This window comes from Mustela nivalis (assembly GCF_964662115.1).
Source record: "Mustela nivalis genome assembly, chromosome: 3".
Lineage (NCBI taxonomy): Eukaryota > Metazoa > Chordata > Mammalia > Carnivora > Mustelidae > Mustela > Mustela nivalis.
In genome coordinates, this window is record NC_139022.1 from 138,830,708 (window position 1) to 138,840,479 (window position 9,772).

A 9,772-nucleotide genomic window follows, 5' to 3' on the forward strand; every position below is an offset into this window, starting at 1 on the left:
GTTAATTATAGTGGCAGACACATAGTAATTATTCATACTTGTGTGCCAAATGTTTACCATCCCTTCCTTCTTTATGTCTTCTGAAATTCCATGGTCTTTACTAAAACTGTTTTCATCACAATTGACCTTAGTTTGAAGATCAGAAACTTTGTCTTCTTATTCTTCATTAATCTGTGGAATGTGCTTTTTTCTTTTTTTTTTAACTAGAGGAAAATTACAGACATTTTAGTACAAAAAGTTTCTACCATGTTGACCCTAAGGTAATAAATCATCCAGATTTGTTTGGGACTAGACCAGCTTAGTTATGAAAGTTATGTGTCCCATGGAGCCCCTTTTCACGATACAAAAACTCCCAGTTTTCTGTAATGGGTGCAGAAGTTTAGAGGAAAACTCTGAAGCCAACATAGCAGTCCTCAAAAATAGATCTGAAGAGCACTCATGTTAATATCAAATGAGTACTGCATAAATTAGCTGCCATCTTTAGTCACTGCCACTCGAGTCACTGCCACTGTCTTGAGCCCTGACATTAGTAGTCTCAATTTACAGTTCATAGGAACAAATTACCCATTGTTGCATAAGTCTGGGTGATCCAACTTAAGGGTGCAAATTAATTGCATCGTAGTCATGAGCATTACCCATCCACCTCTGACTTTCTTGTAGATTAATACTATGCATTGTATTGAGATAGTGCTAAAATTTTTTGTGAAAAAGTTCTGGTTGAAAATTTCCCAAATGTGATGAATAGTACAAACTCAACAGGTCTAAGAAGCTCAGTGAACCCAAGGTATAAGAATCATGTAAAAAACTATACAAAGTCACACCATAATCAAATTGTTTAAATCCAGTGATAAAGGGAAAATATAAAAAGCAGAAAGAAAAAAAGATACATTATTCTTATTGTATAATAAGAATTACAGCAGACTTGGGACGCCTGGGTGGCTCAGTTGGTTAAGCAGCTGCCTTCGGCTCAGGTCATGATCCCGGCGTCCTGGGATCGAGTCCCATATCGGGCTCCTTGATCGGCGGGGAGCCTGCTTCTCCCTCTGCCTCTGCCTGCCATTCTGTCTGCCTGTGCTTGCTCTCTCCCCCCTCTCTCTCTGATAAATAAATAAAATCTAAAAAAAAAAAAAAAAAAAAAAAAAGAATTACAGCAGACTTGTCAGAGGGAAAAAATGCAATAGAAGAGAATAAATGTTTAAAACATTAAAAATTTTTTAAACTGTCAATCTATAATTTACCCATCAAAAATAAATTTGAGAAGCAAAAATATTATTTTGAATTATTTTGAATTATTCACTTACTACTTTCACCTACAAAAGGTGAAGGGATTCATTACCAACAGAGCTGCACTGCAAATGTTCAAGGAAGTCCTGTAATTACAAGGAAGCAATAGCAGGTGGAAATCTGAAAAATGATAAATATAGAGACAAATGTAAGAGTTTCATCCCTTAATATTTAAGTATCTTAAGAAGATGATTGCTAAAAGCAAAAATAAAATAAGATTTTATTTGTAGGTTTTATAACATATGTAGAAGTAAAATGGGTGACGATAGGCACCAAGCAAGGATGGGGTAATTGAAAGTGTATTTTTCTAGGATTTTGATAGATTCCTGCCTCATGTTGCGGTCTTTTATCCATTTCGAGTTTATCTTTGTGTATGGTTGCAAGAGAATGATTGAGTTTCTTTCTTCTATACATAGCTGTCCAATTTTCCCAGCACCATTTATTGAAGAGAATATCTTTCTTCCACTGTATATTTTTTTTCTGTTTTGTTGAAGATTATTTGATGATAGAGTTGCGGGTCCATATCGGGGCTTTATACTCTCTATTCTGTTTCTGTGCCAGTAGCATGCTCTCTTGGTTGATCACAGCTTTGTAGTAAAGCTTGAAATCAGGCAACGTGATGCCCCCAGTTTTTTCTTTTTCAACATTTCCTTAGCAATTCGGGGTCTCCTCTGGTTCCATACAAATTTTACGATTGTCTGTTTCAGCTCTTTGAAAAATGCTGGTGGAGTTTTGATTGGGATGGCATCAAAAGTATAGATTGCTCTAGGCAGTATAGACATTTTAATGTTTATTCTTCTGATCCATGAGCATGGAGTAGTTCCTCGAGTACAGATCCTTTACCTCTTTGGTTAGGTTTATTCCCAGGTATCTTATGGTTCTTGGTACTATAGTAAATGGAATTGATTCTCTAATTTCCCTTTCTATATTTTCATTGTTAGTGTATAAGAAAGCAGCTGATTTCTGTACTTTGATTTTGTACTGCCACATTACTGAATTGCTGTACAAGCTCTAGTAGTTTGGAAGTGGAGTCTTTTGGGTTTTCCATATAAAGTATCATGTCATCTGTGAAGAGAGAGAGTTTGACTTCTTCTCTGCCAATATGAATACATTTTATTTCTTTTTGTTGTTTGATTGCTGGTGCTAAGACTTCTAGTACTAGCAGTGGCAAGAGTGGGCATCCTTGTCATGTTCCTGATCTCAAAGGGAAGGCTGTCAGCTTTCCCCCATTGAGGATGATATTTGCTGTGGGTTTCTCATAGATAGATTTTGTGAAGTTGAGGAATGTCCCTCTATCCCTATACTTTGAAGGGTTTTAATCAGGAACGGATGCTGTATCTTGTCAAATGCTTTTTCTGCATCAATTGAGAGGACCATGTGGTTCTTCTCTCTTCTCTTATTGATTTGTTCTATCATATTAATTACTTTGCAAATGTTGAACCACTCTTGCATCCCATGAATAAATCCCACCTGGTCATGGTGGATAATCTTTTTAATGTACTGTTGATCATATTAGCTAGAATCTTGTTGAGAATCATGGCATCCATATTCATCAGGGATATTGGTCTGAAATTCTCCTTTTTGATGGGATCTTTGCCTGGTTTGGGGATCAGGGTAATGCTAGCTTCATAAAAAGAATCTGCAAGTTTTCCTTCTGTTTCTATTTTTTGAAATAGCTTCAGAAGAATAGGTATTATTTCTTTTTTGAATGCTTGGTAAAATTCTCCAGGGAATCCGTCACGTCCTGGGCTCTTGTTTTGGGGGAGTTTTTTTTTTTTTTCTAATTTTTAAATTATTATTATTTTTTTATTTGACAGACGGAAATCACAAGCAGACAGAGAGGCAGGCAGAGAGAGATAGGGAAGCAGGCTCCCAGCTGAGCAGAGAGCCCAATGTGGGGCTCGATCCCAGGACCCTGGGATCATGACCTGAGCCGAAGGCAGAGGCCTTAACCCACTGAGCCACCCAGGTGCCCCTTGGGGGAGGTTTTTCATCACTGGTTCAATCTCATTACTAGATATTGGTCTATTCAGGTTGTCAATTTCTTACTGATTCAGTTTTGGAAGTTTATAGGTTTCCAGAAATGCATCCATTTCATCTACATTGCTTAACTTATTGGCATATAACTGTTGATAATAATTTCTGATGATTGCTTCTATTTCCTTGGTGTTAGTCATGATCTCTCCCTTTTCCTTCATAATTTTATTAATTTGGGTTCTCTCTCTCTCTCTCTCTTGGATTAGTTTGACGAGTGGTATATCAATCTTACTGATTCTTTTCAAAAAACCAGCTTCTAGTTTCATTGAAAGAATATTTTCTCTATGGTTTTTAAACTGCTATGAGTATAGTATAATAACCATAGTTATTATTATAGTAATATTATGTATATTATTAATATAAATATAGAATTATTAACATATTATTAATAATATATATTAATATATTAATAACCATAGTTATTGTTATAAACTATGGTATGTTAAAAATGTGTATTATACATGTTTAGCTAAGAATCCACCAGGATCTGAAGCAAAGTCATAAACATAATTAAAGTATAATCAGAAGGAAAACTAAAGTTATATGCTTTTCCTAGAAATGACCATTGTTCATAGGCTGGAGGATGTGCTGAGGATGGAGTTAGCAAGTGTCAAGCCACAGAGGGTTTTAAAGGCCAGAGGGCACCCTGGAAAAATTTTAAAGCAAGGCTGTGATGACAAGTGACATTTAGGTTTTAGGGAAAGTATTCCAAAAACTTCTTGGCAGATGACTTTAAGATGAATATCTGAGGAATATGACTAGTTAGGAGGCTTTTCTAACAGTCTGGGCAAGAGATGGTGACCTGATCTGAGATGCTAGATTCAGGAATCATGAAGGGATTAAGTCAACAAGACATGGTGGTGAATGAGATGGGGGTAATGAGAGCATGGATCTTAGAGCATGGGCTCTTGGAAGATGGTATTGCTATGAACCAAGGCAGACAATGTGGAAGAGTAGGTTTGTGGGGCAATGGCCAAGTTCAGGAGAAGATAGGTTGAGTCAGTGGTGCTAAGGTGCATTGCATAGAGGTGGTCAACTGTGCAGATGACTCTAAAGCTCTAAGAGAAGATGGGCTGGTGGCAGAAACTGGGAAGTCCTCAGCACAGAGACAGGTGAAACCACAGATGGATGAGGTCACCAGAGGTGGGAGAAGAAATGGAACCCAGGAAGGAGGCAGAGAAGGAACAGTCAAGGAAGTATGAGGGAAACCAGGAGTGCACATTGTCATGGAGCCTAGGAGGAGTTTCTAGATGGAAGAAGTTATCAGCCTATAAGTACAACAAGAAAGTTATGATTATACAAAGGCTGGAAAAACTGGCTTCCCTTTGGGCAATGCCAAAGTCACAATGACCCCAGGATCACATCACACAGCATCATCCAGATGCCAAATGCTTTTATTCAAATGGTTTACATTTAGGTAATTACCCACAGTCATTCTCATATTTCCCCTCTCTCTTCAAAGTTTAAACTGTTCTATTTGCTGGTGTCCTAGTTGACTTTGAAATTATGGATGCTTGGGCGCCTGAATGGCTCAGTGGGTTAAGCCGCTGCCTTCGGCTCAGGTTATGATATCAGGGTCCTGGGATCGAGGCCCGCATCAGGCTCTCTGCTCAGCAGGGAGCCTGCTTCCCTCTCTCTCTCTGCCTGCCTCTCCATCTACTTGTGATTTCTCTCTGTCAAATAAATAAATAAAATCTTTAAAAAAAAAAAAAGAAATTATGGATGCTCAAGAAATGTTTTCCATATTCACCCTTTCTATTCACCACTGTCACCTCGGAGTCAGTGTGAGCCAGGGCAAAGGTGGGTGCAGGCATCCGCCAGTGACAAAAATAGGTTATCTTGTTGCAGGGTTTACCTCCCTGGGTTTGGGACCACCTTGTCTTCCTCTCTTCCCTGGATGAGGCCACTGCAGTATCGTTCAGTAATGTTGCTTCTTGGTTGCTTCTGGCGTGATGCCCCTGCCATCGACCCTCAGCTCACCTTTAGTGCTTGTATCTCCATGATGTCCACGCACAAACTGTTGGGTGTCTCTTGTTTGCAAAGGTTTTGATGGCTCTATATGTTGTAACACAGCTGTATGACAGAAATTAGGGACTGCTCAAAGGCACAAAGTCTCCTGGGAAGTGGGATGGCCTAGGAACCAGAAAAGAGAGAAAGTGAAGCCCAAAGAGGAATTTTCTCCTCTGATAGAGGAGGGAAAGGATGGGGTGGGCAGAAACAAGAGAGGAAGCCTCCATCTAATGTCCTCCATTTGTTCTAGACATAGGAATTTTTACTCTGGTGCCCACAGAGCCCTTGGCAGTCTGTGGGTAGAACTCAGGGAATCCATGAAATTGGATGAAGGTGGGGGGATCATATTTTTATTTTCTCTTTTTGGTGTCAATATAAATTATTTATTTAACAAGAACATAATGCTTGCTATATTTTGGTCACACTTTTCTTTATCCTTTAAAGTCCTCTAAAATATTCTTTAGTCTTTATAATAAGTTTATGAGGCAGGTGACTACTGCTGCCTCCTTTTTACATAAGAGGGAAATGTATTAGTCATCTCTTGCTGTGTGGAAAATTACCAAAACTTTCCAGCTTTAGACACATTTATTACTTCCCAGCTGAGGGGATCAGGAATCTGGGCCTGGCTCACGGTCTCGCACAGGGCTACCATCAAGGCATCAGCCAGTTCCAAGGACTTGTCTGAAGGATCTGCATAATGTAGATTTAGTTCCCTAAGGGCTACTGGATTGAGGGCCTCTATCCCTTGCTGGCTGTTGGCTAGCTGCCACCCTCTGTTCCTGGCCACATGAGCCTCTCCAACACATCAACTCTCTTCATCAAAGCCAGAGAGAGAGAGAAAGTTTTCCAGCAAGATAAAAATCATGGAAGCGATATCCCCCATATCATTATTTCTACTGGTTAGAAGCAAGTTACACAAAAGGATGGGATTATATAATCTGTGAAGAGCAGGAGGTACTAATCATGGGGGACCATTTTAGAGCCTTTCCACCACAGGAACAGAGAGGCCCAGAGGGGCTAGTACTTACCAAAGTTCACACAATTAGTAGCAGGGTCAGGAATTCCAAGCCAGGCAATGTCACTGCAGAGCCTATGCTCCCCCTGCACTATGCTGCTTTCTGTGATGTGAATCAGATGAACCAGTACATACACACAATTTTCTGGAAGTTTGCACTAGAAACCACGGATAAAAGTTTCCTGAGAGAAGGACAAAGTGTGAGTACCATATTAACTCCTTATCAGATACATGACATGCAAATATTTTCTCCCAGTCAGTAGATTGCCTTTTTGTTTTGTTGGTGGTCTCTGCTCTGTGGAAGCTTTTTAGTTGATGTAGTCTTTGCTTGTTTATTTTTGCTTGAGTTGCCTTTGCTTCTGGCGTCAAATCTAAACTACATGCATGTAGTTCGGTATTCTATCCAGTCGAACACTCTTGATTTTTTTCTTTCTTCTTTTCCTTCCTTTCTCCCTCTCTCCCTCCTGTTATGCCCTAGTTTTCCCTTCCGAGAGACCACCAAGGAACCAAGCACTGATGCAATCACATGAGGGTTTATTTGACAAGCTTAAGCTTGGGCCCAAGTATACCTGACACAGCGGAGTAGGGACTTGGACCCTGAGTTAAGGCAGGGGTATTTATGGGTTCCTGTTACTAAAGCAAAGTGGGGGCTTCTGGAACCAAAGCAGGGTGGGGGTTTCTGGAACCAAAGCAGGGTGGGGGTCTCTGGAACTAAAGCAGGGTGGGGCTTACTAAAGCAGGGTGGGGATTCCTGTTACTAAATCAGGGTGGGGGAAAGTTCAGCCCTTGGGCACAGGGTTCTAAGATGGCTGCTGGAACTAAGATGGCTGTACTTATGCTAAGGCTAAACCTGAGGTGGGATGGTCTTGATTTTTCTCAGCCTCGACACCTACCATCCTTCCTTCCTTCCTTCCTTCCTTCCTTCCTTCTTTTTATAGAGAAGGAGAGAGAGCCCAAAGGGGAGGGAAGGGTAGAGGGAGAGAGTGAAAATCTTAAGCAGGCTCCACACCCAGCATGTAGCCGGATATGGGAACTTGATCTCACCACCCTGAGATCAGACCGATAAGATCATGATCTGAGCCAATCAAAAGTCAGATGCTTAACCCATGTGCCCCAACACTCTTGACTTCTGATTAGAATAGCTGTTTACATTCAGTGGACTCAATGGTGTATTTTGGTTAATATTTGTTTTCTGTTTCACTTAGCTGTTTGTAGTTTTAATTTGGAACATTAAGCCGTAGTAAATAAAGCATTGTGGATAAGAGGACCAGTTCTGGAGTCAGGCTGTGTGAGCATTTCTTAGTTCCACTACTTACTAGGCATGACTTAGGCATGTTTCTGAACATTTTTAAGTTTCATTAACTGTAAAATGGGAAGATAATAGCAACCATAACAATTCAATTGGGCTGTTGTGAGAATTAGTTTTTAAATATCACAGGTAAAAAACAGTAGTAGTGTTTATACAATATGCTTTGTATCCATCTTAACCACTATTTTATTAACAAAATCATGATTTCTAAAGCTAATATATTTCCATATCTGACCAAAAAGTAGGAGCTGCATCTGCTACCCCTTGCCACCTTTCAAATCCATGTTTTCTAATAATTGAGATTGACATTTGTATGTGTTCTTTACAAGGAAAAATTAGTTAACTCTTAAATTTTTTTTAAACATTTTATTTACTTATTTGACAGAAAGAGATAGCAAAAGCAGGAACACAAGCAAGGGGAGTGGGAGAGGAAGAAGCAGGCTTCCCGCCAAGCAGGGAGCCTGATGTGGGGCTCCATCCCAGGACCCTGGGATCGTGACCTGAGCAGAAGGCAGACGCTTATGGACTGAGCCACCCAGGCACCCCAAGTCTTAAAATTTTTAACCAAATTTTTGTGCATGCCTTTTTTTCATCTCTTACCTTATCTTCTTGGATTCTGTAGCGTGGGTTTTGATGCCCTGCCCCATACTCCCCTTGTCCCTCCTGAGTTCAGTAGTAACTATGATAGGTATTTTCCCTGGAAGCTTCTACTTGGAGCCTGGATCTCTCTCTCCTGCCTGCGAGCTTTCTCAAACACCTGGGAGCTTGCTGCGCTGCTGGGAGAAGCATCCCGGAAATGCAAGCTGGGACAGTCAGGGGATCAATGTCCTAGCACCCCTGTCCTCTGCTAGTGATTCTGAGGCATTTTTCTCCCCATCGTTCCGAGTCCTTTGCGAGCTTGTCCAATTTCTCACGGCAGCCTGCTCACTAGTGCAGGCCTCTTAGCTTTCCTTCCACCCTCGTCTTACTGGCCTGCTGTTCTCACTTGTATTTCCTGGGCTCGTCTTCCAAGTAAATACATGCACTCAGACTCCTTCAAATGTGCTTTCAGTACATACTGAGATTATCATGTGCTTTTTCTCCTTTGTGTCTTACAGTGTGGTGGTTTTCAATAATTTGTTTTCAAAAGCTAGTTAACATTGCTTTCTGAAAATAAAGTTAATACCGTTGTGATATACCATTAGATAGATAAAGTGAGATGAGAGAAGTTTGGTAGATAGAGAGATGGATGGATAGATAGATGTAAAGACACATAGATAGATAGATGGATAAATAGATAAGAAAGAAAGAAAGAAAGAAAGAAAGAAAGAAAGAAAGAAAGAAAGAAAGAAAAAGAGGAAGGAAGGGAGGGAGGGAGGAAGGAAGGAAGAAAAAAAAAGAAAAGAAAAGAGACTCTATTTGTTTTTGGTTTTTTTAAAAATTGTTTATTTTTTAAATTTCTTTTCACAGTTCCAGAATTCATTGTTTATGTACCACGCCCAATGCTCCATGCAATCGTACCCTCCATAATACCCACCACCAGTCTCACCCAACCTCCCACCCCCTACCTCTCCAATACCCTCAGATTGTTTTTCAGAGTCCATAGTCTCTCATAGTTCAAAACTCTATTTGTTAACATGGTATACTATAGTTTTCATTTCTTAAAATGTCCTTACCAGGTTTGGGCATCAAAGTTATGCAGCCCTTATAAAATGAGGTGGGGAGTATACCCTCTTTTTATATTCTTTGGAAGAATTTGTGGGAATTTTATTTCTTCCTTAAATGTTTAGAATTCCTCATGAAAGTCATCTGGACCTGTAGCTTTCTTTATAGCATGGTTTTAAATTCTTTATTTAATTACTTTTTTTCTAAAGATTTTATTTTATTTATTTATTTGAGAAAGAGAGAGAGAAGGGGAGCATGAGCAAGGAGGAGGAGAGAAAGAGAGGGAGAAGAAGCTCCCCACTGAGCAGGGAGCCTGATGTGGGGCTGGATCTCAGGACCCTGGGATCATAATCTGAGCCAAAGACAAATCCTTAAATGACTGAGCCACCAGGCGCCCCTCAATTACTTTAGTAAATTACATCGGCTCAGATTTTCTGTTTCTTCATGGATCAGTTTTGGCAAATTGTGTTTTC